Source organism: Hyperoodon ampullatus (assembly GCF_949752795.1).
Source record: "Hyperoodon ampullatus genome assembly, chromosome: 9".
NCBI classification, from domain to species: Eukaryota; Metazoa; Chordata; class Mammalia; order Artiodactyla; family Ziphiidae; genus Hyperoodon; species Hyperoodon ampullatus.
Window position 1 is genome coordinate 52401816 of NC_136922.1, and position 26989 is coordinate 52428804.

At 38.4% G+C, this 26989-nt stretch overlaps 1 protein-coding gene across 1 annotated transcript in view; it reads left to right on the top strand.

Annotated features, from left to right (window-relative positions):
- The window catches only part of CDK6 (cyclin dependent kinase 6), a gene marked incomplete at its 5' end in the record, with an annotated part of 220368 nt that overhangs the window by 59105 nt on the left and 134274 nt on the right, over nt 1–26989 (top strand). The window lies entirely within an intron of this gene.

Here is a 26989-nt window from a genome sequence, read left to right on the forward strand (position 1 = left end):
GGCCTCTCCCGTTGCGGAGCACAGGCTCCGGACGCACAGGCTCATAGGCCATGGCTCACGGGCCCAGCCGCTCCGCGGCATGTGGGATCCTCCCGGACCGGGGCACAAACCCGTGTCCCCTGCATTGGCAGGCGGACTCTCAACCAGTGCGCCACCAGGGAAGCCCACAAAGATCTGTATGTTTTTGTGAATTAGGTGAAACAGACTCCTTACCTTATCATTCATTGTGTAGAAATGAGTTCTAGAGTTCAGCATCATTTCAGATAGGAGTTAATAGCTGAAAACAGTTTATCTCCTGAGCAGAGTAAATGTCTTTTAGTGATAGCTAGGTGGTGTTCCCAGATACTGATACATTTAGAACTTGATGTATTGAATGATTTATTTCTTTGGTTTTAGACTAATGTAGAATTTATTTTCTCCTATCTGCCTTTCATAAAAGAATATGGTGCTCAGAAATGGTCTCATTGCTTCCTGAGCAGTTTCAAGGACCGTAAGGCCCTTTAAACGTAGGTATTCCTAATTACCTATTCTTGGTCCTTTTCTCTTCTATCTCTGCATCCCTTTTTTCACTCAAATTCTATTCCAATCCTGTGGCTTCAGTTCTTTCCTTTATGAGTTTGTCCAAATACCATGTTCAGCATGCAGGGCAGAGTATAGCCCTGTTTTGTGTACTCTGCTTTCTGGCCAGATTGGGCTAATCCCCATCCTCTTACTGTGGCTCGTAATTTCCTGCCTCCGTGGGCTTCCTTCTCATTGCCATTCCTTTGCCACCCCGCCCAATAATTCTCTGCTTACATTTTTCAAGGCCCACCCCAGATATCATTTGAGCAACCTTTATAGCTGGATATAATCTCATTTGTCTTACAGCTTGTTCTACATCTCTCCCTCTTTACCATATTTTCTACATTTAATTGTGATTATTTGTGTCCACGTCTTACCTATTCATTCATCTTTGTATCCTGACAGTCCCTACTCAGTGATTTATACACATAGGTACTCAATAAATAAGACACATTGCCAACCTTTCTTCAGATATAATTAATTGAAAATTGTTTTTTAGATGACTTCCAACAGCTTAAACACGGACTGTCAAAATAAGCATTAGCTTCTTCTGATCTATTTCTAAGTTCAAAAATTTCATTTGGGGGAGGTCATTTTTTTTAAGCAGCGAGACAAGGTAACCATATATTTATACCCTACATTGCCACCTACATAGATCTTTCGAGCTTCACATTAAATTCTCCTAGGACGTTAGAGGCTGCTGAGTGGAATCATTTGCAAAAGTATGTGTAGTTAAAATGACTGATAAACCAGAGTGATGTGCTTAAACTAAGGCTTGATCAGGCAAGAGTAGAAAATGAAGTGGGTTGGGGGAAACTCCCAAGGGTGGGAGTAGAGAGGTAAGCAGGATTCAGAGAGGAACAGGCAAAAAGGTGGTCACTAAGGTGAGGTGAAGGAGAGGAGCTGGGGGATGGCCAAGCCAAGGTTGGGGAGCGGGGTATTGGTGCTTATCAACAGAAGCTTTTGACAAGGTAACTTGTTAAAAGTATTTCTTGAGTTCTTCATCTATCCAGGGAAAGGGAGTGTCACTTCATCTGTGTTGAACAGGAGATTCTCCTGGAGGCTGTTAAATTTCTTCAGCCATCAGGGGCAACAGCCCCACAGAGGTAGAGGTGGGTGCAAGGGCTGTGGTTATTTAAGGTTTGTGGTTAATAGTGTTTTGATGTTTTCGTAGTAAAATAAAACTATGGTCAACTGAAATATTTCAGGCGATCAATTTGTATGTTAACGGCTCATTGAACATCTTTTGCTAACTTAAAAGCTAGTCGCAAGACCCTTTTCGTCTTCACCCTTAAATTTTTTTTTAATTGAAGTATAGTTGATTTACAGTGTTGTTTTTAGTTTCTGGTATACAGTGAAGTGATTCAGTTATTCATATACATATATTCTTTTTCAGATTCTTTCCCATTATAGTTTATTACAAGATATTGAATATAGTTCCCTGTGCTATACAGTAGGACCTTGTTGTTTATCTATTTTATATAGAGAAGTTTGTATCGGCTGATCCCAAACTCCTAATTTATCCCCCCCCGCCCCTTTCCCCTTGGGTAACCATAAGTTTTTTATGTCTACGAGTCTGCTTCTGTTTTGTAAATAAGTTCATTTGTATCATGTTTTTTAGATTCCACCCATAAGTGATATCATATGATATTTGTCTTTGTCTGTTTGACTTCACTTAGTATGATAATCTCTAGGTCCATCCATGTTGCTGAAAATGGCAGTAGTTCATTCTTTTTATGGCTGAGTAATATTCCATTGTATATATGTACCACATCTTCTTTATCCATTCATCTGTCGAAGGGCATTTAGGTTGCTCCCATGTCTTGGCTATTGTAAACAGTGCTGCCATGAACACTGGGGTGCGTGTATCTTTTCAAATTAGAGTTTTCTTCAGATATATGCCCATTCATCCTTAATTTTTAAAAATTTTCTGAACTGTGCTGATCAACTTTTCTTCCTTATTAAGTATAAGGGTTTTTTTTTTTTTAGAATTTGTGTTTGAGGTTCTTTAAGGTCATCATTAAAAACATGAATAATCATTTAAAAGCACTATAATACTATCAAATGGATAGTTTTAAGCTGAGTATGTGATTGACATAAATTTATTTTTAATGAACACTTTTTTGTTTCTAAGTTGACATCTTTTTAAGCACTGGTATGAAGGATAAACAGCTGCTCAGTAGAAAGTTCCAGCTAGTTGAGGTTCTGGTTAATTGAATTTTTCAAGCACACAGCCAGAGAACAGAAATATTTTGTTGTTGTATAGCTCATTTATGAGAAGTCTCAATAACTATATCAAGTGAATATTGTTATGAGGAACCTATTGGGAACATGGATTGGATTCTTTATATAGAATGCTTTGTTGTAATAAGAGTTTTTCTGAATATACTCGTACAAAGGTTAATTGAATATTTACAGGGTGAGTTCTGTGCTAGGCACTTTGAGGACACAAAACTGCATGAATCATGAACCTGCACTTGGGGACCTTAGAATATAAGAGCACACAGAAGCATGTGGGACACTTCTCTATGGTTATTTAAGTAGTTTAGTTGGTGTTTGGTGTTTTCAAGTTTAAAAAACCCAACTTACTTAAGAATAAACACAGTCTCTAGCTGATTCTTTGCATTATGGTACCAAAATGTTTTCTAAAATGTTCTTCAAAATCATAAATATTATTATTGACACTGTCTTGCATATATCAGAACTCGCCATGTTGCAAAATAGACAAATAGGTAAAATATTTTAACGTGAAATAGGTGTAAAACAGAAAGTCAGGGAAAGACCTCATATTCAGATGGTTTAGGCTGTGGGAATTTTCCTCCACCACCTGTCCCCCACCATGTTTTCTGTGGCACTGTTTACCTGTTGGTCCGCCTCAATTCAGTGTATTCGAGCGCACATTCAGGACATAAATTGCATTAGGTGAGCCGTACTTGGGTAAAACTGGGATGCTGCATGGTCTCTGACTAGCTATTACAGAGGTAAACTCTTTCTGTTCAGTACCATTTTCATCAACCTGTTTGTTATAAAAAGAGCCCATGAGGGCTTCCCAGGTGGTTCAGTGGTTAAGACTCCGTGCTTCCACTGCAGTGGGTGTGGGTTCGATCCCTGGTTGGGGAAGTTCCACATGCCACATGGTGCAACCAAAAAAAAAAAAAAGAAAGAAAGAAAAGAAACAAACAAACAAAGAGAGCCCATGATGGGCTTATTTTCCCAGCTTACATATATCACATAACAATTTTTACATGCATTTAAATACCATTTGTTTTTAAAAGTAAAAAAGGCGGAAAACCACCCCTGAAGCCCTAAGTATCTGTGAAGGTTGATAGTTGGGTGAACTCATTAGGGGAAATTCTGTCATTATCATATGGTCTGGACTGAAAATTGTCATTGAAAGGCTTATGAGAATAAAATAAAACCATAGGTGATTCTTTCCAACATTTTAAAATACACCTATTCTAAAAATAAATAAATACATTTATACATCTTATTCATACTTCATCTTGAAGTTTTCATCACATTCTTTAATCTCTTTTCTTGATGTCCTGAGATATATTCATTCATGTTGATGGTGACATTTGCATAAAGAAACCTCTTGACTGCTATGCTGTGACGTCAACAAATACTCAAACTTTGCCTCGTAGGCTTATTGTTGCCATATCTTGCTTTCCTATTTCTAGTTCAGAATGTTATTTTTTTTTTCTTTTTTTTTTTGCGGTGCATGGGCCTCTCACTGTTGTGGCCTCTCCCACTGCGGAGCACAGGCTCCAGACGCGCAGGCTCAGCGGCCATGGCTCACGGACCCAGCCGCTCCGCGGCATGTGGGATCTTCCCAGAGCGGGGCACGAACCCGTGTCCCCTGCATCGGCAGGCAGACTCTCAACCACTGCGCCACCAGGGAAGCCCAGATTGTTATTTTTTGATGTACTTAATTGTGGAGGAATGCAGTGCCGTCTGTGTAATTTTAATTTGATCATTTGAAATTCGACATTGTCTTCTTAGACTGCCATGCTTAAACTTATGAGGCAATCATTGACACCTTATGATTGTCTTATTTTTTTCTTTGGGGGTTCATAATACATTTTGAGTACCTGTGTTTATGTAGCACCTTTCATTTATGGGGACTTTATGAGAAAAAAAAAAAAAGGCTTCCAGATTGTTAGGTTTTCTCTTTCATGCCTTTATCTGCGACCTTATGAGAGAGGATCAGAAAGAACTGTAAACAAATTCCCTCACCTTGTTCCTTAGTCATGTGTAACTGCTACCCAGAAAAAGAACTATATGGCAGGATATATATGGGGAGAGACTCCTGTGTAAAATCTTATGCTTTACATGTTTTCAAAGGTAATGCCCTCTTTTACTAAACTATCATTTGGTACTCAGGCTTCCCTCTCAGTACATTATCTCCCCTAGTATATGACCTGGCTTCTCAACTATATTTTTAACGCTTTGAGAACCTAGTTTCATTCTTTGGACATTCTGTACATGTAACATGCTTTTCACGAATAGAAATTCAAAGGCCCTGAAAGCTCACAGAGAACACCAGCTGCCTCTCCAAAGTAGAACACAGTTCTTTCAGCTCAAGACCACATGGCCTCTTTGGATGACTCAGTCTTGGAATAAAAATTATATTTTATTTGCGTATCTCTATGACAGATGAATTCTATATGGCTTGAGAAGGCCGAAAGACCTCAAGGTTTATGTGTCTGTGTGGGTCATTTTTCTCTGTGAATTAGATTTCATCTTATCTTCGATTGAATGTTTCTTAGAGATTTCTGTTGGTTGTAACATTTTCAGTAAGAGATAAAATGTACTATTAAGTTTATTTTACAAAACCCAGACTTCAGAGACTGACACACACTGTTAATAGCACCTGTTTTCTGCCTCTGGGAAAGATCTGTTTTCATGAATAATATCTGCTTGCAGTAAACAGTGGCTCTGGTGTCAGGTTGGGATGCCCAGGGCTGATTCATCTTTCTCCATCTGACATAATGCAAAGTGACTGCCTGGTCCCTGGACTCCGATGAGGAAAGCCTCTCAGAGCCTTCTCTCCTCTCGCCCCTAAAGGAATCAAGCCACGGCCCCGCTCGGCTGCTAGTGGTCTCCACTTTGCCTGAATTATGAGCAGGTGATTTGTCTCATCTTTGCAGGACACAGAGCAAATTAACATGAAAATATCGCTTCCCAGAAAACAAGGCAGGCTTGAATGCCCTGTCGCTGCCGGTCATTAGCCATCTGCCACCGACACTCATACTCTGTTTATCACATTTGAAATTCAGAGCAGATGTTGCATAATAAAGTGATCCCAAAAACAAGACAAGAAATTCAAAGAACAAATACTTCACAATAATGATAAGGATCCTGGAAGGAGATTTTTTTCAATCTAATAGCAAGGCTGGACTTAACTGAATAGACCATGGTTTTAAAAACACACACAGGCACATGCACACACATCTTTCCTGGTGTTTAATGCACACTGCTTTTTTGTAGTCACACGAAATAATTTTTGAAGAAAGTGCATTTGTGAAAGATGCCTGAGAGGACTGTTTAATAAGATTAATTGTAATAAGCAAAGTGGAATGTTGTAATAACACTAGTTCTGATACAAAGGACCTCATCGGTCAGTCATGCCAGTGTTGGTTTTTACTCTAAAATGGGCCTCAACTTACAGCAATGTGACTTAAAATAGTTCACTCCTGTAGTATAGTTGGATCTCTCAGGGCTTGTAGCTAGCCAGTGTGGTTGCCCAGACAGCTTATTTTCCTCTTGGTACTCAAGATCTTACGTTCCCTCTACCCTTTGCCTCCCCTGCCTCCTTCCCTGCCCGCCACTCTCCCCCCCATCCTCCATCCCCCGTGCGTGTGCGCGTGCACACACACACACACACACACACACGCATACTCACACACTCTTAGCTTCCCCAGGCTCTGCGTAGCTCTGCCCCAGCTTCCTCCTCAGTCCCTGGCTTTGGGCTCTCTCCAACCTGAGTCCTAAGAGTCTTTCATTTAAGTTTCACTACCCTTCCACATTAATGTAACATTTTACGGAATTGGTTACTGGAATGTTTTACCTAATCAGCCTATGCGTGTTCTAGACCCTTCTTATGCCTTATAAAAAGCACATCATTCGTGGTATATTAACAATTGTGCTTAGAGGCATTCTGCTTTTTAAAACTCAGGCGTCTGAACTTTCATCAGGAATGTAACCTATGTCATAGTTTTTCTCTGTGGAAAGTCAGCTTGGAATGTAGTCTTCTGACTCAAATGCTTTCTCCACACAGACCACACCCTCGTTCCCACCCTTACCTGTGTATGTGCCCGCCTCACTCCCCCCCCAACACACAGAATTTGGGGGGATTTTTAAAAACAGGAACATCAGCCATAATGCTAAGCAAAAGTTAGGCAGCCACCCTGGGGGTTGCTAGAGGGTTAAATCAAAGTGACGCCAGCAGTTGACCATCATCAGCTCTAATAGAAGAGCTGATCGGAAGGAAGTGAGTCAACACTGAGTTTACCTCAAATTTAGGGGGAAATGTAGGGTGAGTGAGCTACATCTGTGGTAACTTTCAGTAACTCTTCAGGGCGAACATTTTTAGATCATGTAGATTTTGAGGACTCCCAGAAACGAATCCTTAAGCAATTTCCCAAGCCCTTGTAGTAGTTGAAAATATCAGAGAAAGAGGACAGAATTATGCAAATACATGATTATCTAAAAGTATGTAATAACAAACTATAACAGAGTTATTTTGTGGTTGGTTTTCTTTTTTTCCTAACAGGAAATATGGGTTAAAAAGAAAAAAAAAACTAGTGTCTTTCTAAAGGTACTGTAAGACTGACTCACTAAAATAAATATTGACTCACTAAAATAAACAAATGACACTTTGATCAAGCTAATAATAGGTAAGTTGGAATCTCTTTAGAAAGTGCGTCCTCACCTTGGGCATTAAATTTGTTTATAGAGCCCATGAAAAAGTTGCAGGCAGTATATACCCAGCGCGTATCACCATGGTGACAGATGGCCGAGTGATGCTCCACAGAGAAGAGGGATATTCCTCACCCAAGTTTAGTGTGTGCCTAAGCTCCCTGGTTACAGTATCTTTTCTGGCTCTCTTCCTCTAAATGTTGGGTGATCCAAAGCTTCACCCTCATCTCTCTTCTCCCTGTCTACACTTTCTGGCCAGGTGATGTCATTCAGTCCCAAACCCTCAGGTATCATTATTCTCCAGCCTGACCTCTCCCCCTTGCTCTAAATGCATTATAGTCGACCAACCGTTCCGTTTGATATCTCGCCACCAAAACATTGCTCAAGAATCTTCTCCCCAGCTCAAGCCTTCCCCATCTGCCCAGTTGTTTGAGCCCCAAGCCTAAGGATCCTTCTAGGCTTCTTTCTTTCCTTCACAATCTTCATCTAATCCGTTAGCAAGTATTTTTGGTTTTATCCCCAAAAGATAACCCCAGTCCAACTGCTTCTCAATATCTTTGTTGCTAGAGCTCTGGTCCAACCCATCAAACCAGCTTCCTAACTCAATATGCTGCTTCCACTCCGGCCCTGTTGTAGATTATCCTCCATACAGCAACCAGAGGCAACTTATTAAAGCATAAATAAAAGTATTACTCCCCTGCTGAAAAGTTTTCTCCACTAGTTTCCTATGACTTGTAGCATAAAATAAAAAGTCTTGCATGACCTAGAGCTCTTCCTTCCTACCCACCCCCTTCCTCCCAAGCTCTGCTCTGCCTCTACTCTTTTGGTTCACTGTCCTTCAGCCACACCTGCCTTCTTTCTGTTCTTCCAGCATGCTTCCAGCTCAGCGTGGGTACTTATTGTTCACTCTGTTTGGAATGTTCCACGCCTCTCCCTCCCAAGCCCCACAGGTAGGGTGCCTGTTTCTCACCATTCTAATCCCAGCTCAGGTTCTATCCTAATGACTCCTCTGATCACTTCACCTACCACTCCACGCCTACTTACAGCTTACTGCATTACACCACGTCGTCCCATTTTATCTTCTTCAACACTTAGCCGAAGTGATCTCACTCACTTTTTTATATTTGTTCTTTATTTTTCCCAGCTAGAAGGTGAGAGCTTTGAAGTCCAGACTCTAGTTTATTGCACTATCCCCAGTACTGTCTGGAATATATAGAGGACCCCCAGTAAACATGTGTCGGTAACTATATATCGATGCCTACATTTCAGAGTTAATTAGAGGGTTGATTACATAGGCACCTACTTTCCCATTGTACAAGTGAGGAAGTTGTACGTTTTCAGGCATACATAAGTATATATTTATATATATTTACTTTTCTATTATATATATGCATATACATATATAATAGAATAATATATATGTATGCATATACATACATATATATGCATATATATATATAAAATAGAAAAGTAAGCTGAGAATATGCCATAGCTCAACACATCTACGTGGCTCTTTCTTCATGGTGGGCAGGGACACTGTGGGATTATCCATATTGTGACTAAGGATTTGCTTGGTTGGCTTGGCTTAGATATAGTCTAAAACCAATAACGGATCTCCACTAGAACTATAAGGCATTTTCTCCTTTAATATAATACTGACTTGACTAAATTCCCAAAATTGTTCTCTTTCAATGTTGGACTCTGCTAATTGTGTTTTATACTAAGGATGGGACACTGAGTCCAGTGAAGCGATTGATTGACGCTATGAATCTTAGAGCCCATTCTCATTTCTCAGGGGTAGAGTGACACATTTTTAAAAATTTAAATGTAAGTTTCCATATATTCACTGTGTGTGCAAAGTTCTTTCTCATCCCCACCATGAGAAGTAGTAGCTTCAAAGAGTTAAGTTACTTTAAAAAGATCTAATTGGAAATACTCTCCTATATTTATTCATTTGGATTTTTATCATTCGTATCCAGAGATTTCAGATACCCATGTGATTGTGGAGTTCGGAAGTTAAGAAAGTACATTCTACTAGAGCAGTTGCTAATGATTTGCAGTCACTAATTTTTAAATTAGTGAAAGGCATCTAGAGAAAGTATCCACCAGTTATCTAAGATTGTAACTTCTTCCTCATTCCTAAGCAAGGTGGAAAGGCTTAATCAGTTGTTTCATTGCAGTTAAAATCATTATTGGTTCTATTAAATATTTGTTGAAATGAATAAGTGCTTTCACAAATGGTTGTGCAATGAAGCCCATAATGAAAACCCCATAATGGTAGGTATGAGAATCAAATATCTCTAGCAAATGAAATATTGTTGCAAATACTCTCGTTCTGCTCTTCCTCTTTCTCATCACCACTATCAAAGAGCAAAATTCTCCAAAAAGATTGACTCCAGTGGAAAAAATCAAATGAGGAGAGTTTGACCTGAATTTGGATTCATACATCTAAATCAGGGCCTTGATGCAAGCATCTGAACACTGTGACTCTTGATGTCTTAGGAATTGAAAGAAAATTCTGTGAATATTAGAAATGACCAAGTATAAATCTAATCTTTAAAAACTCTAGCTACCACCGTACAATGGAAGCCTAATTTGGATGCCTGGAAAACAGACTAAACCCAACAAATTTTGTAGAAATGAGTTACCATCTAATAAGGGGTTAATGAAGTTAAGTTAAACGTAATGCTCTTTCTCCAGGTGTGGTCAGTGAATCACCTAGATAATCACCGCCTGGGGTGCTCATTTAAATTGACAGTCTTGCCCTAAACAATCTCAGGAGGGAGTTTCCAATAAGTACCCTCTGATGTTGCTTATAGACACTGCTGTTTAAAGGATACTCCTTACAGTTTGACATATGACCCTACTTGGAAATGGAAAATGTCTGAGATGACTCAAACCTCTGGAATATTTGCTTGCCTATGAGTAGGTGGCCCAGCCATTCAGAGGACTCTAATCTAAGCTCAGATGAATCAGGTGTGGCATTTTAACTAACGCCATCTGACTATATGAATACTTGTTTAAAAGCACTGCTGTTTTATTCCTTAAGATGGTCTATTGGAAAATGCTAACTCATTTATATGAATTACAGAGAAAACGCTTAGGAACATGAGAATTCTAACTAGAAAGTCTTAAGCCACCCAGAAAGCTACCCTTCTCAAAAAAAGTGTTCATGACATATCATGATTTGACCTTTGAAAGACGCTTCTTGTTTCATTTCACTTAACGTTCTCACAGTTCTCTGTGGTCCTAACTTAGTAAACCATTACCAGATTTGCAAGTGTAATGATCAGAATTCCTAACCCTGTTTTATTGATTTGATGAGGAACCGAAACCATATGAAACTTAAGTGAATCATAGGCATAGATTTTTAGTGCTGACACTAATGTGGCCAAACAGAGTGTTCAGGTACTTACTTTGAGGCTCATGCATTAGAAGATACGAGTGCTCAGAATTTCTTCCACTTGTGTTTCTAAGCCTTTAACAAATGTAAGCTAGTAGCTTTGTTGGTTTTTTATATTTACCATTGCTCTCTGCTGTCCCTGACCATACTTGTTCATTTTTCCTTTCTTGGACAAAACCAAAGAAATATTTATCATTCTACTCTAGTATAGTCACACCACTTTTAGATTGGAAAGCTAAAATAGAACATAGCAGGAAATTGGGGACCACAGGGCATAGGAGGTTTCACTCCAAATTAAGTTTAGGAACTGCAACGTTAAAGGGTTTAAATCTACGCTGAGCCATCAGATGCTGATTGTTCTGGAAACAGATACCCTTAATTGAAGTTGCTCTGTGAATGTGTTTTGTTCTATGAATATGTTGGAACACTTACTGAACACTTAATGAACATTTTAATTTCACTATCACATTTTATTGTTTAAATCTGGAACTCACCATCACCCATAGCTGAAGACCTGAAGTGTTTACTGAGGCAAAGGTGTGGTGTAAAAGCTGTAGGTGAGGGCCCTGGTTCCCTCCGTCTCTTCCCTCTGTAAAAATACATTCCGAGTCAGGAGGATGCGGGTGCAAGAAGATGGAAGACATTGGTTTGTAGTAACAAGAGAAGAATTGATTTAATGGGTTCCAGTGAAAAAGGAGAGATTTATGTGCCCTCAATAACCACTCCCTAAAAGTTAGCTCTTTTAAAAATACGTGATGCTGAGTGTAAATATCTGAAACATTACATTACTAACTTTTGTTTCCCCCATTATGATTCTTTCTCTAGTCATAGCAGTTTATCTTGTAGACCTGAAGTGCTTTAATGTTTCAACCAGATATTAAAGGTGGCTTGATTCATGTCTTTAGTGCAAAACTGCATGAATCCAAATAAATGAAAATCAAGGACATAAATATTCGTTAATTTTGTCTTTGGCATCATCTATTCTAAATGTTGCCACTGTATTAACGGCCCTTGATATGCTTCTCGTGATTGCTGTAAGATCTTGATTAAAAAACAGGAGTTGGGAAGAAAATAAAATATAAGTTACATTAGAATGAGTTAAGAAAAGAGTTGCATTTTGGTGTTGTCCCAAGCAGGGAGATTTATGAAAGCATCGCACACCAAGAGAAAGGACTTCTTTTCTGTTTCAGCTCCATCACTTTCACCACCACAGTTTCACAGGACTTCTTACTTTATTTATCACCAAGTTCCATAATTAACATATGGTTCATGTTATTGATTTCTCAGGTTTCAAAGTAAAATAAATTGAGCTTTCTTCCACATTTAGAATATACAGTTTTTTTTAAGGAACTCTAAACAAAGACATGCATTATTTGTAAGTTAGAGAGCAGCTGCCAGAAAACAGAAAATTAGGAATGGAGTCATGGGTGAAATAATAGAGATACTGTTCAGAGGTAACCCTTTGTACAGCAGGAAATTTTCCTTAGAAAAGAGACAGCTGAGTTTGCTTGTAAATTTTTCTAGAAACAGGACTGATTTAGTAACATTTAGTGCTGGTTAGGAGGCTGAAGACAGCATTCCAGCTTTGGATACCAAGCAATTGCTGTCTTTTGTGGTTTTGTATAAAGTCTAAACACTTTATAGTTTTAAAAGGTATGTGTATATGAGGGGGGTGCTGCTATTAATTTTTTTAATGAATAGAATAATATATCAAATATCAGATCTGAGAGTAGAGAAGGGTTTTCTAAGCATAAAACAGTAGAAATTGTCACAAAGGAAATAATTCATAGATTAGACAATAAAAATTTTAAACTTAAAATATTACAAATAGAACTAACAGGCAAATAAAATATTTGCCAAAAATACAGCAGATGTTTAATATACTTAACATATAAAAAGCCCTTAGAAACCAATAAAAAGAAAATTACCTAATTCAGATATGAATAAAGAACATGAACAGACAGATTCACAAAGAAATACGTATGCACAGAATGGCTGGTAGATAGGTAGGGGAAGTATTCCACTGCACAAATAATCATTGAAATGCACATTAAAACCAGAATGTATCATTATAGGAGATGATTAAATGAATTATGGAAATTCATTTAACAGAATGATTTTTCAGAAAGACTCATTTTTGAAGAATTGCCTAAAGAAAGATAATATTCAAACTGTATATATAATACAATCCCAATTTTGAAATTATTTCAAATAGATGCATAGAAAACTAGAAGGAAATATACTAAAATACTAAGTGTATATCTTTGTTAAGGTATGGGTTGTTAATATATAAGTGAGCATGTACATTAAGCCATATGAAATTGTCAATAGTTGACTGATTCAACCTAATATTTTTATAATCTGACCAAAGGGTGTTATGTGTTTTAGTGGGGAATGCCTTCTATTATAGAAAAGTTGAAGTTCTTATACCTGAATCTTTTCTTGAGCCTGACATAAGAATTAGCAACATAATATCACGTCGTTTGTGGTTAGGCGACACAATAGGACAGATTTTGTAAAGTAATCAATGTATGTACATTAAAAACATTTAGTACTTGTTTATTGATGCTGATATGGATAAAAGGGCAAATGTTGAAAGACGGGGAAAAAAATGTGATCGGTTTTCTTTTTTTTTTTTTTTTTTTTTTTTTTTTTTTTGGTATTACGTGGGCCTCTCACTGTTGTGGCCTCTCCCGTTGCGGAGCACAGGCTCCGGACGCGCAGGCTCAGTGGCCATGGCTCACAGGCCCAGCCGCTCCGCGGCATGTGGGATCTTCCCAGACCGGGACACAAACCCGCGTCCCCTGCATCGGCAGGCGGACTCTCAACCACTGCGCCACCAGGGAAGCCCCGTGATCGGTTTTCTAATCAATCTTACTGACACCATTGTTACTATCTCCTTTAATCTTATCAGCATTTTACCATTAAGTGGTATAATGGGCAATGGAGGAATTTATGTTTATTGTAAATGGAAACAATTGCTGGTGAGTCGTAAACTTTTAAATTAATGTCTGCATATAAAATAAAGTTACAAGCCTGTTTTTACTATAGTGGCAGGTACTGGTGTGGGTTTCTTTAATGATCTCTAGGTTTTCACTATTTTTTACATGGAATCAACTTTCAATCCTCTTGTTAAAATCAGCTCATAACACTTACCGTATATAGTTCAGCAAAGGCTGTTTAGGACTATGCATTATTCTGTGCCTGCTAAAAGAGGAACATTTCTTTTCAAACCCTGAATGGGCCTCTACAAGGAGATTGCCCACAGATATTGAATAGATAAGATGTTGTGAATGCAGAGTTAGTTTAATGAAAGAGTGTCAGTTGTCTTTCCTATTTTCCCCGGAAGTAAATTATTTAATTTGAGACTCAAAATGCTAACAGCAATCTTGGTAATACACTTGCCCTTATAATAATGTGAATAACTCCACTATCCACTCAAAGACAAGCTACTTTTTTTCAAAATTAAAGGGGGAAAGTGATGCCAAAGGGAATTTGAATATATGCTTATTATTATTATTTTTTAACCTTTCCTTAAAGTCTATTGTCTCTTCCCATTTGTGGCCTTTTGAACACACGAAGATGAACATAGACCAAGGGTAGATGATAGTAAATGAAAATTGTTGAAGATATGTCATTTATAGAAAGATGAATACCCATAGCTTTGGTGGTCCCCTTGTTGGGTTTAGAAAACTGCATCACCAAACACATTCAAAATATTGAATTGCTTGTATCCCAGACTGAATCCTCAGTACAGTAGGTAAAATTGCTGTGTTCCAACTTAGCTCTGTGAGCCCCTAAGAAGATACTCTTAAAGTGGACGCAGCAGCAGCTCTTGATGATAACCTAAAGTATTGGGTAGGAGAGAGTCCCATTTCACTTGGAGAGAAACCACTGAGCTTTCTTTCCTCCAGCCAAAATAACAAAGTCCTAGCCTCTGGTGATTGATGAGCATGTTGCCAGGGGAAATGGACTGGAAAATCATCCCTTGTCTTTTACTTGCCACAGGAAATCCATAACAGAGATCTCCATTCTTCTTGTTCTGATAAGAGGCCTAACGAAGCATCAAGAAGGGCCGTGAAGCCTGGAAATGTGTTATATCCAGCTGCTTGCTGGGTTGCCTTTTAAAACACGACTCATAATTCCCTAACTCACAAATCGAACATGTGTGCAGTTGGATAGCCTTTGACAAGCCATGCAGCTTTTTGACCATTACAATGTGGCAGTTGAGCTGAGAGAGGCCGTTTTAATAAGTACAGGTATCCCCTGTTTAACCTAAAAATACGCATTTCAAAAGGTATCTCTGCAATCAAATTCAATACGTAGCATTCTTTTACTCCATTTGGCATTGTTAAATTGGATATTTATAGGCTGGAAAAAGTTGGGAGCTCAGAAATGAAAGCTAGGGCTAAATTTGTAAATGCAAATGCAAATAATATTTTAACGAATGAGAAACATTGTGAGAAGCACCCCCCAGCACACCTCCTGCCCTTTGTGGGTAAGGCTGCAGAGCTGCTGCTGAAGCTGTGGGCATCACACTGCAAGCTTGGGATTGCACATGCACATGTCTTCGGGAATACCTGCAGAGTCAGTTTTGAGATGTTCAAGCTCAGACCATGCAGTTGTCACATGAGAGGGACTGTGTCTGAATTTGTTTGTGATTCCTGTTTATTAAGGTTTCCACGTTGGTCTTGGCAAAAGGGACCTATTATTTAGTAGTTTCTCAGCACCCTTTGGATTTGGTGTGTTTGGATCTTCATTAAAATACTACTTTGTTATCAGAAAGCAGGAGTCCTTAAAGACTCCTGTATCAGCAGTGAACACTAAAAAAAAAGGCTCAGGTAGCCTTATGTAGTATATTTTGGAAATGTGTTTGTTTAAGAGATTAGGGTTTCCACTTCCATGACTTCTTCCTTTGTGTTTTTTCCAGGCCTGCATTCCAATTCTGAGTTAGAAATGTTTAAAACCTTTCCTAAATTATATTTATAGAAATAACAGCTCATCCGCTAAAGTTATTCCCAGAGCCTTTATTTGCTAGCGGTGGGCATGCAAGCTGTTTTATGCTTTCTCTCTGGTCTTACGCTTCTTGCCCTAGTGACTTGGAGAATTTTGTTCACTCCGTTTGTTGGTGGAAAGATAGATGGCCAAAGAATGACCATCCTGAGGCCACCACTCTAAGGCTGGCTTTGAAAAGCCCTCTTGAAAGTGGAAACACATGTTCTTTCTCCCCAGGACCAACCTGGTAACACTGCAGTTTATTGCAATCTCTCCTCCCACTATTCCCTCCCCCAAAATGAGAGGCCTGTTGAACTTAGACCAAAACCTCTACATTGTTCATTTGCTGAATTCCCTGGTTGCTGCGAGTGTTCCGTGTCCCTTACGTTCTCAGAAACTGGCTACACCTTCACATCAGTACACTGTAAAAATTGGGATGGAAGAGAAAGTGAATTGAACAGATTCTTGTTTTTATGAGAGTATCCACTACTTCAGAGCACCCAAATTTCACTCCATGCCACGCCCAGACATAAAATTGAGGCGCCTCTTTGTTGTGCCTTTCTGACATGCCCTCAGGGCTTCCAAATTTATTATAAAACACTTACCAGTGTAATTTTCCCATTGCAGCTTCCCATCTTTCTCCTTAAACTTGACTTTTGAGTTGTATACAACGTCATGGTGAGGTGAAGTTCCTGTTTGCTCCTCCCCCCACCCCCCTTTTAAAAATTTTTATATGCCTTTATTTGTTCTTGTGAGCCCAAATCAGCAGGGCCTAATCCATAACAGAGCCACCATTTTAAGTCCCCACCGGCTGAGTTTGATTCCTGATTATATAACGAGGAGAAAGCGGATCTTGCCAAGGTTGGGGCAGATTCCCCAACCTTGCAAAACGTTGCAGACAATTAATGGGCTTGAACTCGAGATGCTTTTGTGCGTGTGCTTGTATGTGTGAGGAAGAGTGAAAAAGATACCCCATGCATAGGATTTTTAAACTGGGCAGCCCCATGGTAGTTCACTAGAGGCAAGAGATACCCTGTTGGCTCCTAGGCCTTCCTGGAAGCCACCTGCTGGAAAAGCTTCCTTGGAGACGAATCTCACATGGCTTCCTTTGGCCTGAATGATGTACCTACCCAAGCTTATACCTGAGGAGGCCTTGGAAGAGGAATACTTCTTATACCCAAAGTACTGTGGAGATTGGGGTCCTACAGTTTGCCACTCAGGAAAATAAACCGGCGTATTAACTCCCAGCAAACGCTACCTCCTTGGTTTGAAGCGGTTTGTAAAGCATTTTCTTCCTGGTTTGTGCGCCCCACATTGTTTCGGCTTCTCTCATCACTGACCAGCTGGCTCGTTGGTGAATAGAACTGTGGGCCCCTCGCCATGTTTCATGTGAGGTCTTGGCTGGGTGGCAAACAGGCAGCCTGTAGCCAGTGTCAGCAATTCAGGAGGAATTGGCACAGCAGTGTCCCCATTAATTTCTGCTTGTCACATACTGTCATGCAAGTTACACCAGAGAGGAAATGACCGTTAAAAAAAAAAAGGTACCCTTGTGGCACTGGGTCCCCTCCAGACGTTCCCCGAGGTTAAACAAGTGGATACAATTAGCTCTACACAGACAGCTGCGGGGAAGGGAAAGCCTAGAAGTAGGCCCCAGGGCAATGTGTCTTTCCTGTTAGCAAGGAGTGTCAGCTATCAACATCTGCCATATTTTAACCCTTCAAAGGGCCCCGTAAATTAAGGGGAGCTATTATCCCACGCTCTGCTGATCATTATCAATCATAATGCCTTGGGAAATTACCACAGTGCTGCTGCCTTGGTGGCAGGTTTTGTCCTGTGGGGAGCGTTCTTTATGTTTTTGCCAGGAGCAGAGAAGGGCAGTGGAGGCAAAGAGGGTGAGGGGAAACTGGCCCTTTAATCGTTGGTAATTTACTGCCACAGGGAAGGGGACTGGAGTGGCAATAAACTCTTCTTCAGTTCAAACTGAAGTCATTCAAATTGGTGGGCTCCAGCCGGCTTCCATTTCCAAAGAGATCCGTCTTGCTGACTGACTCTTGTCAAGCCGTCTTCACCGAGAGCGATGGCGGCTTTTAGAGCACAAACAAGAGCTTTGGGAAATGAGAACCAGTTTTAGAGGAGGAAGGCGATCCAAGATGAGGAAAGAAACTCTAAAATAAATTAGAGGCTTCCAAAAACTGTTGTTTTATTTTTCAAAGATTGAAATGATTAAGCTGCTGGTATCCAAATGGAGTCCTGACTAACCTTTGTAAGCACATACTGTGCTTTGGGGTAGATTTGTCTGGTGAAAGTCTGATTGCCAGCACGGAGCGACGGGTGAATGAGACAGTCCCATGTGAAATTATGTTTGTTGAAATGTACTCGTTTGAACTCATCATAAAAACTGGAGGGGAGAAAAAAGCATGGTTTATTACCATGTTTTAACCCCAACAGGTATTGGGTTCATATTTGTGTACTTAGAACTTTCTTTTCTGAAAAGATACCATTTTGCTTGGGGGCATGAGTATTTATTTCTCTGTCAGACAAGAGTTCTGAAAGTGGTCAGTAATGATGACTGTATTGGACCTGAGCTGATGTTCACCTGTATGATTGCACAAGGACAAGACAATGGAGGGAATAATCATCTTTGGATTTTCCTGAGTCCTTACTTAATGTTACTAAGGAAAATTCTGGCATCCTTTAAAATAACTTTAAGTAAGGGCTAAGAGCCACCATCAGAATAACTGAGTAGAAGTAACACTGTGTCATATTATCTAGACTTCATTTCTTCCTATATGGAGGAAAAGGTGGCATGATCACCAAGGAGAGCTTGGAGAATACATATTGTCAGCAATGAGTGTGAGAGCTATTCCAATCCTATGGCATCATTAGTCTGAGACCCTCATTTCATAGACCCTCATTTTATAGGAAACAGAATCTCAGGGACTTGTCTACAATCTCACAGTGAAGTAGAGGCAGAACTCAAGTCTCTTCTTCCCAGGTGAACTGTTCATATCATTCCATGGGCTGCTCAGTAGAGCCCATTTCAACAGCAACAAATTGGTCCCTTTGTCCTGTTGACAGCAGGGAGTAGGAAGGAACCATAAATCTGGGGTAGAGGCGACTTTCTTCAGTAAGGGGCACAGTCAACTTCTGCCATGACGTCAGGCTGTGAAAATGCACCAGTTTTAGTTGGCCCTATTAGAGCAGGAGATGCCAATGTTAAAAGATGGTCTTCTGGTACAATTTTAAGTATATCTAGAAATATCTAAAAGTATTTCTTAATTTTAGTGTCAAGATAATATATAGATTTGGGGAAATTAGCCTCTTTATGTATTTACAATCTTTTCAATATTAGATCACAAAGAAGAAAAAGTAAAGTATACATAAATGTGAGCCCACACGAATATGTGGTCAATCCCTAACTATGAGATCTCTTTTTGTCTTGTAAATGTCTTATAGACTGTGAACTATGAGTTTTTCTGTTACTCGTGTTACTGATCCCTGGTTTAGGGGATAATCAGTAATTGACTTCTGTTTGAGCTTAGGTGAATATTGAAGTATATAATTTAATAAGTTATTAAATGTCACCACAATTTGATGCTCAGGAGTGGATTTATTCACCATAAAGTAGTTATTTCTTATTTCAGTTAAAAATGAGAACACAGAGAAACTAAATTACTATACTTACTGATGTTTAAATAGCATTGTTTTCTCAGAATTGTTTCTTAGGCCTGATTTCAGGATCTGACGTACAATGTCAGGCTTCAATTGAAGCACATACCTGAAGACTGCCTAGGCTCCAGAGGAATACCAGATGATTGGAAACAGAATAGCAGAGAAAATACCAATTTAGTGAACAATAATGAGCCAATTAGTCCAACAACATTGGCTTGAATTTCATGGGAAGGCACTGAATCATTACCAACTCCTGTGGTATTCAGAATCGTAACATCAATCATGATGAACCACTTTGGTAGTCACGTGTCCATAATATGTAATTCCATAAAAATTCTCTTGGTTTTGGCATTAATTAATAGTGACTCTATTTTATAAAATGGCATGTTTCATTGAAAACATTTGTATTTAAACACATCAACCAAGAACTTGAAAAATATTTCCTAGCATTCGTTAGAATTATAATTGCTGAGTTCTCATGGGAAAAAGTAGTTTCTCATTTTAAGTCCCAAAGTTTCGATAGGATTTGGTGTAGCATTTTGTTTCACTTCTAGTCCTAATGACTCACTGGATTCTTTTCCCCAGAACTTGTCCCCTGTTTACCCTCAGCATTTGCTGTCATGTAGACACAAGCCTAGTGAATCAATAAGCATGACTATTTTCATGAACAGTTGAATAGTTTCAATGTTGTCTGCAATGTCATTGGAAGACATTGTCTAGTCTGCCAGTTTAAGGAAAATTAACGTTTCTTATACCTTTATATCTTGGTCGAATTTGGTTTTTTAAAAACGTTAAATTCCGGGGGGAACTTGTCAAAGCTGAGCCTGGGATATTCTCATGCAGTTGGGAAGTAGCACTGTCTCATTTTACAGGTAGAGGCAGCTGGCATAACCAGCTAATTAATGACTTGCCCAAGTTCACACAAGTAAAAAGCCAGGAGCTAGATTTGTGACTCTTACACAATCCATTAGACTGTTTTCATCTAAGTCATCGTAGTAGAATTAAATATGATTTATGTATCTTTGTCAGTACTATTTAATAAGTCCTATTTGCATAAATGTTTTTAGTATTTCCATGCCCTCCAGGCCATTAAGGCAATTAATTTTTATAATTTTAATTATTATAAGCCTCTAAGTGTATAAAATAAATTCAGAAACAAAATAAAGACAGATACATATAATTTTATTATTATTAAATCCCATGATGTCAATGATAGGATTCAGAAATAAAGGCTTTTCATTAGATATTGGCTGCCCATTGTGTATATTGCGTTTTGTTTAACACCTCTAAAATTATATTCAGAGTTAAGGAGAATATATTCTTATTTCTGCAGATTTACTTTTAAACCATTCTGGAATACATAGTGCGTTTTCAAAGATAGAGCTTGTTTCTTTAACATAACAATCCTGTAAAAGTTAACAGAACTGCCCATGTGATCACTACTTTTGTGATGTTTCCTCACAGATCTGTAAATTTCCACCTGTCTGGGGTTGTTGTTGCCATATTGTTATCATTGAGAAAAAAATTCCACGTTAGGATAGTCTCTAGTTAAATTCTCTTCTTTCCAATAAAAAGATCCTGCCCCTTCCCTTATTTATTTATTTATCTATCTATCTATCTATCTTCCTTGTGGTGCGTGGACTTCTCATTGCAGTGGCTTCTCTTGTGGCGGAGCACAGGCTTTAGGCATGTGGGCTTCTGTAGTTGTGGCACGTGGGCTCAGTAGGTGTGGCTCACGGGCTCTAGAGCAGCGCAGGCTCAGTAGTTGTGGCGCACGGGCTTAGTTGCTCCGCGGCATGTGGGATCTTCCCGGACCAGGGCTCGAACCCGTGTCCCCTGCATTGGCAGGCGGATTCTTAACCACTGCGCCACCCTTTTTTTAAATTTTGGGAGAATGACACAGGAATTTTAAAGCAATTGTGAATTAGAGCCCAGCTTAGTTTAAGACAAAGTTTATCCCAGATACCCTTTTTCTTCTTAAAATATCAGTAATAATCTGGCATCTGAAATAGGGGATTCATTATCACCTTCAGACTTCTTAGCAGTTTTTCTTGTGACTTAGTATCTTATGCCTTTATTTGAGAACAGGTAAAGATTGTGAGAGACCACTGAAAATAGAATTTTAGCATTTTGAAGGAATTACTGTGTTACATCGCTCCTCCAGGCAGTTTAGAAACCACTCCTGGAATTTCTTTTTGTTTACTTAGTGTTTTGTACTTTTTAGAATCTGTGTCTCCTTCCTTTGTGAAAAATAAGAAGACCTCCCAGACTGTAATTTTTACTATCAACTTCTGTAATGATCACATATGACATCCCTATAGAAAATATACTTTATAGTTGTTTAGGTGGTAATCCGTACTCTGCCTCAAAACCTAGGAATAGTTCTAATAAGCCATTATAAAATCTATCATTAAATATCATTAAACCCTTTTTAAAAAAATTCATTTATGCCAGGTACATTTTTATATTGTGAAAGCTGGATTAAACCGAAACAGAGTTTACAGAAACCTATCAGAATGCACTTGAAATTTACATTGCAAGTGTAACAGGACAGATTTTCAAAGCCAACATTCTAGTTCCATCAGGTCCCCAAAGACTGGGATGTTGAAAAGGCTTACCTTCCACAATGTGACATAAATTCATTTCTTTGGTTTACTTTTCTTCAGAAATGGCTTATTGTACTAATAAGGTTTTGTCACCATGACTGTATATTCTTTGTAGATCATGTGCATCTATCCCATTCCTATTTTACCCTTTCTTGTAATTTCCCAAATATGGTATACAGCCAGTTCAACTTGAAATCTTGAGAAGTTGACAAGGTTTATCTAGTAGACTCTATTAGTTAGAAGTGTCAACAAAACCAGAAGAATCATTTTTAACCTACTTAGGAGGGCATTTTTAACAGCTTGAAGGTATCACTTATACACAAATCAATGAAATTGTAAAATTTTCAAAATTAAAAAATACCTTGGAATTGATACAGTCTAGCCTTTGGACGTTACATTTAAGGAAGCGAGTTCCAAACGAGTTGGGTAATTTGCCAGAAGTCATGCAGTTTGGACTAGTCCTAGAACTGTATCCCAGGCCCTGGTATTCTACTCAGTGAGCTTTCCAAAAGCCATATAAATGTGGTTTTGTTCTTATTTCTAATTATTTACTATAATAAAGACCTATACTTAAAACATTTTGTTGTTGGTTTGGATGAGTTACTATACTTACTTGCACATTCCTCTAAAAACAATGTTAGTTTGAACTTTGCCCTTGTTTTTACTTACCTAACCCCAGAATCCCGGAATGCTTTCTTTGCTAGAACTTTCATTCTTAACATTTTATTCTCTTTAAATACAGCCTCATTCCACGTGTATTTTTTTTCTCCATGAAGAGCTGTACTGATTTGTCTACTTACTTCATTTCAGTAATGTTCATGTACTATCAGAGTTCTTGTTCCTTATTCTATTTCCCTGGTAGCTTCCAGCACAGTTACTTGCATATTTGTCAAATAAGGATATATGTCAAATAAGCTATTCAGTTCAATAAATGTTTATTGTACACCTTCTATATGCAAAGCTCTGTGCCATTCCAGGACTACAGATGGCTAAAAATAAGTAAAGCAGAATGTCTTCAAAAACTTACAGGACACACAGGGCACATGCTGCAAAGCAGTCAGACCTTGCCTGTGAGATATATAAAGGAGGTAAAGGAGGTGCAGTAGCAGCTCAAAGTATCAAAAATGCACACATGATTAAAGGAATGAGAACTTAACATCCCCACCCTGAAGAATTTGAGACTTGGCTTTGGTCCTTGGCTTATACTTTATTTTGTAAGTTGATCTTATGATACAAAAATCACCTTGCAGACTTCATATTTACATTCATTAATTCCACAGGTGTGGATGGGGACATGGGGGAGGGGAATACAAGTAATTATATATTTGCCTTTTGTTGAGCCTTAGTAAGCAGCGCTTCAACTGGATTTGGGGAAACACTAAAATAGTGAAAGGTCTTAAGGCTCAGGAGATACTGTCTGCTTATCTCATTTTATTTAATTGACATGGAGAAAGAGAGACCATGGCTACAAGACTTCTGGTGACTAACCATGTGACCTGAGCAAGACACTTAACTTCTCTGAGCCTTAGTTTCCTTCTGTGTAAAACAAGGATTAAAATGTGCAAATCAAATGAGTCAAAAATGTATAAAGTATTTTATAAACAGTCCACCATCCTAAGGATATAAAGGATGATGATTGTTCACCTGTGTACTTTCTAGTTACCCTCATGTACTTTTCAAATGTAGAGACCCAAGCTAGTCACAGCACCACACCAGGGTCTGACTGGTGATGACAGTAGTTTATTAGATTATCTAAAGTGATGCAAAGTGGATTATGCACGGAGGCCTTAATGATCCACAGAGGTCACTTGATCTATTTGGTGTCTCTAAAGCCCTTTCTTCCTTCTGCTTTGGGCTTTGCTGACTATAAAACTTCTTTTGTATTCCCTTCCATCTCTTTCTTGCCGATGATACAACAGTTACCTCCTTACTGTAAAAAAATCTTCAGATTCTCTGAAAAATCAAATCCTATAAACTCTTATCTCTGAAATTTCTAAGTATAGAACACACAATATGTCATCATAAGTTTAAGGAGTTGATTTTAAGAATTTTCCATTGTGTACTGACACACCTGAGAAGTGAAAGCCCTTGAAATAATATAGTATATTTAACATCTGCGCATTTTCCCTCAATTTTTAGTCATGTTTTCCTGATGGCAGCTGACCAAATTGAAATGGTAATTTTTAAAATAGTCTAATATTTGATGTACTTCAAATGCATCAACCTTTATTGGCATGCTTTAAATGGGAACAAGAAGACCTGTCTAGGGAAGAAATATAGTTTTTTATCTTATTTATTCTGTAAGTCCTTGTGCAGCAGAATGTTGAAGCCACTATGCTAAATAATATGAATATATCATATAAACACAACTTATAGATAGTTTAAAATCTAGAAAGAGAAAATAAAATATAAACAGCCACCACATAAGGCAGCATATAACAATGCCATGTGAGTGTTACAAAATGACAAATGCTGTAGGGATTCAGAGGGAAAAATAAGGACTGGCTTCTTGAAGAAAGTGGCACCTGTGTAGTACCTTGAAGATATTCCTCTGAGACGACAAGTTACACGAGCCAGAAGAAGCCAAGAGATAACAAGAAGTTGGCTGAGCAGGAGAGAAATGGACTGGATCACATAGGCACTGGGAAATAATGGCAGGCTTTTGGGTGGTGGCTGACATTTTCATTGTAGGGTTTTAAGCTGATTAGTCTGCTGGAGATGTGCTCATTTAGGAGAGAGTACAATAGGTCAGTCAAAGGGACTGCTGCTCCAGTAGTTTGGAAATGAGATCATCGGGGCTGTACTACAAGGGTAGCAATGGTGGTTAAATGGAAAGAAAGGAGAAATTGTGAAGAAAGACTTGACAGGACTTGGTTACTCATCCAGAGTAGTAAAGGAGAAGCAGAAATAAGAAAGTAGAGAGCAATTGTCAGTTTGGAGAAGAAGGTGGTTATTTACTTTAGTCTTGTTGAATTTGGCGTGGAATGGGAAATTATATCTGAGGGCATTACAAGAACTTGTGGCTGCAACAGCTGAGCCCCAGGTAACCTTTGAGGTTTCATGGAATTTAGGAGAGGTGCCAAAATACTGGAAATGGGAAATGGTCTGTTTTTCTAAAGGTAGGAAAAACATGGATTCTACAAAACACAATCCAGCAAGATTGATACTGGTCTTCGGTTATTAAAAGGATGAGTTGTGAGCATATAGAAAAATAACTGGTTAATGAGTATGAAAAGCTGTCCAAACATCACTATAATCAGAAATGAAAAGCCAAACAATACTGAAATACTTCTCCCATCAAGCTGGGGCAAGCAAAACAAACCAAAAAAAGTTTGGTAATGTCAGGTATTATCAAGGCAATTGAGAAATGGATAGTCTCAGATACATCTAGGGGGAATATCAGTTGGTATAGCATTTTGGAAGCAGTTTGACTGTATTTATTAAAACTGAAAATGTATGTATTCAGTGACCAAGCATTTTCACTTCTCAGAGAAACCCTAATACTAGTTAGTGCAAAGGAGGTGTAAATAAGAAACTTTACATTAACAGTGGAAAAAATAGAAATAACCTAAGTGTTCATCAGTAGGGAGATGACCAAACAGACCTCGATATTATGAAATAGTATGTGACAATTGAAAAGAATGACATAGATCTATAAGAAATTGCCTTTAAAGCATAGTGTTGAATGAGGAAAAGGAAGAAGGAGCCAACTTTAGAACTGTAGGTATACCCTGGCTCCATATGTCTAAAGTACATGTATATCTCATGTAATCCACAGCACCAAGTCTTGAAAAATATACAAACTGTTAATAATGGCTGCCTCTTTGGAAGAGATTACGGTTAGAATATGTGGTAAGTTTGTCAGATTTAGCAAATAAAAATATAAGATATTCAGTTAAATTTCCATTTTAGATAAACAACAAAAAATTTTTAGTATAAGTATGTTCCATACAGTATGTTCGGCCTGCTTACACTAAAAAATTATTGTTTATATGAAACTCAAATTTAACTGAACTTCCTACATTTTATCTGGCAACCCTAGTAGATGATGAAGTAAAACTTTAACTCTGTGTTTAAGTTTTATACTTTTTCCTAAAATAAACATATTCATATATTCTTTGTGTGATAAAAAGTAAGGTTTAAATATGTATTAAAAAAAACGTAGTAGTCACTAGGCGTTGGCTTAGTGTCATTAAGAAATTGTCCTCGATCTGTTGTCATTTCCATGTCAGATAGCATTGCTAAACTGGTAGATAAAAGAATATTATATATATACAAGATTTTTATTGAAAAGAGCTCTAATTTAGAATCTCCAGCATTTGTCAGAGTGCCTACCATATTCTTTTGCTGTGCAGTTAGTGAATGTTTATTGGATGGCTGAATGGATAAATAAGTTGTAGTATGAAGCATATTTTCGACATATTTGTGAAAAAACAACAGACTTATCAGCAACATGGGTTCCTGGAAACTGGAGCCACATTTTAAATTTCTCATGGAAAATTATTTTGAAACCAGAATATGCTACTCCAGCATTATCTAATTCAATCTTTATAACAGTCCTGTGAGAATAAATATTGTTTTATTAAAGAGGAAACTGGGGTTCAAAGAGGTTAGATACCGTATTTCATCAGTTCTAAGATGCCCTTTTGGAATGCGTTTTCAGTCACTGTCAGTGGGCTCCTGTCACAATTGAGTTGTTACTGACTGCACATGTGCTTGAGAACTTGCAGAATCAGGCAACGGCTAGGGTAAAAATCCTAGAGATAACAGCAGAGTTCGACTTCTCAACCATCAATATTCTTGAATGTAGAGAGGATAAAATTGTGTGGGA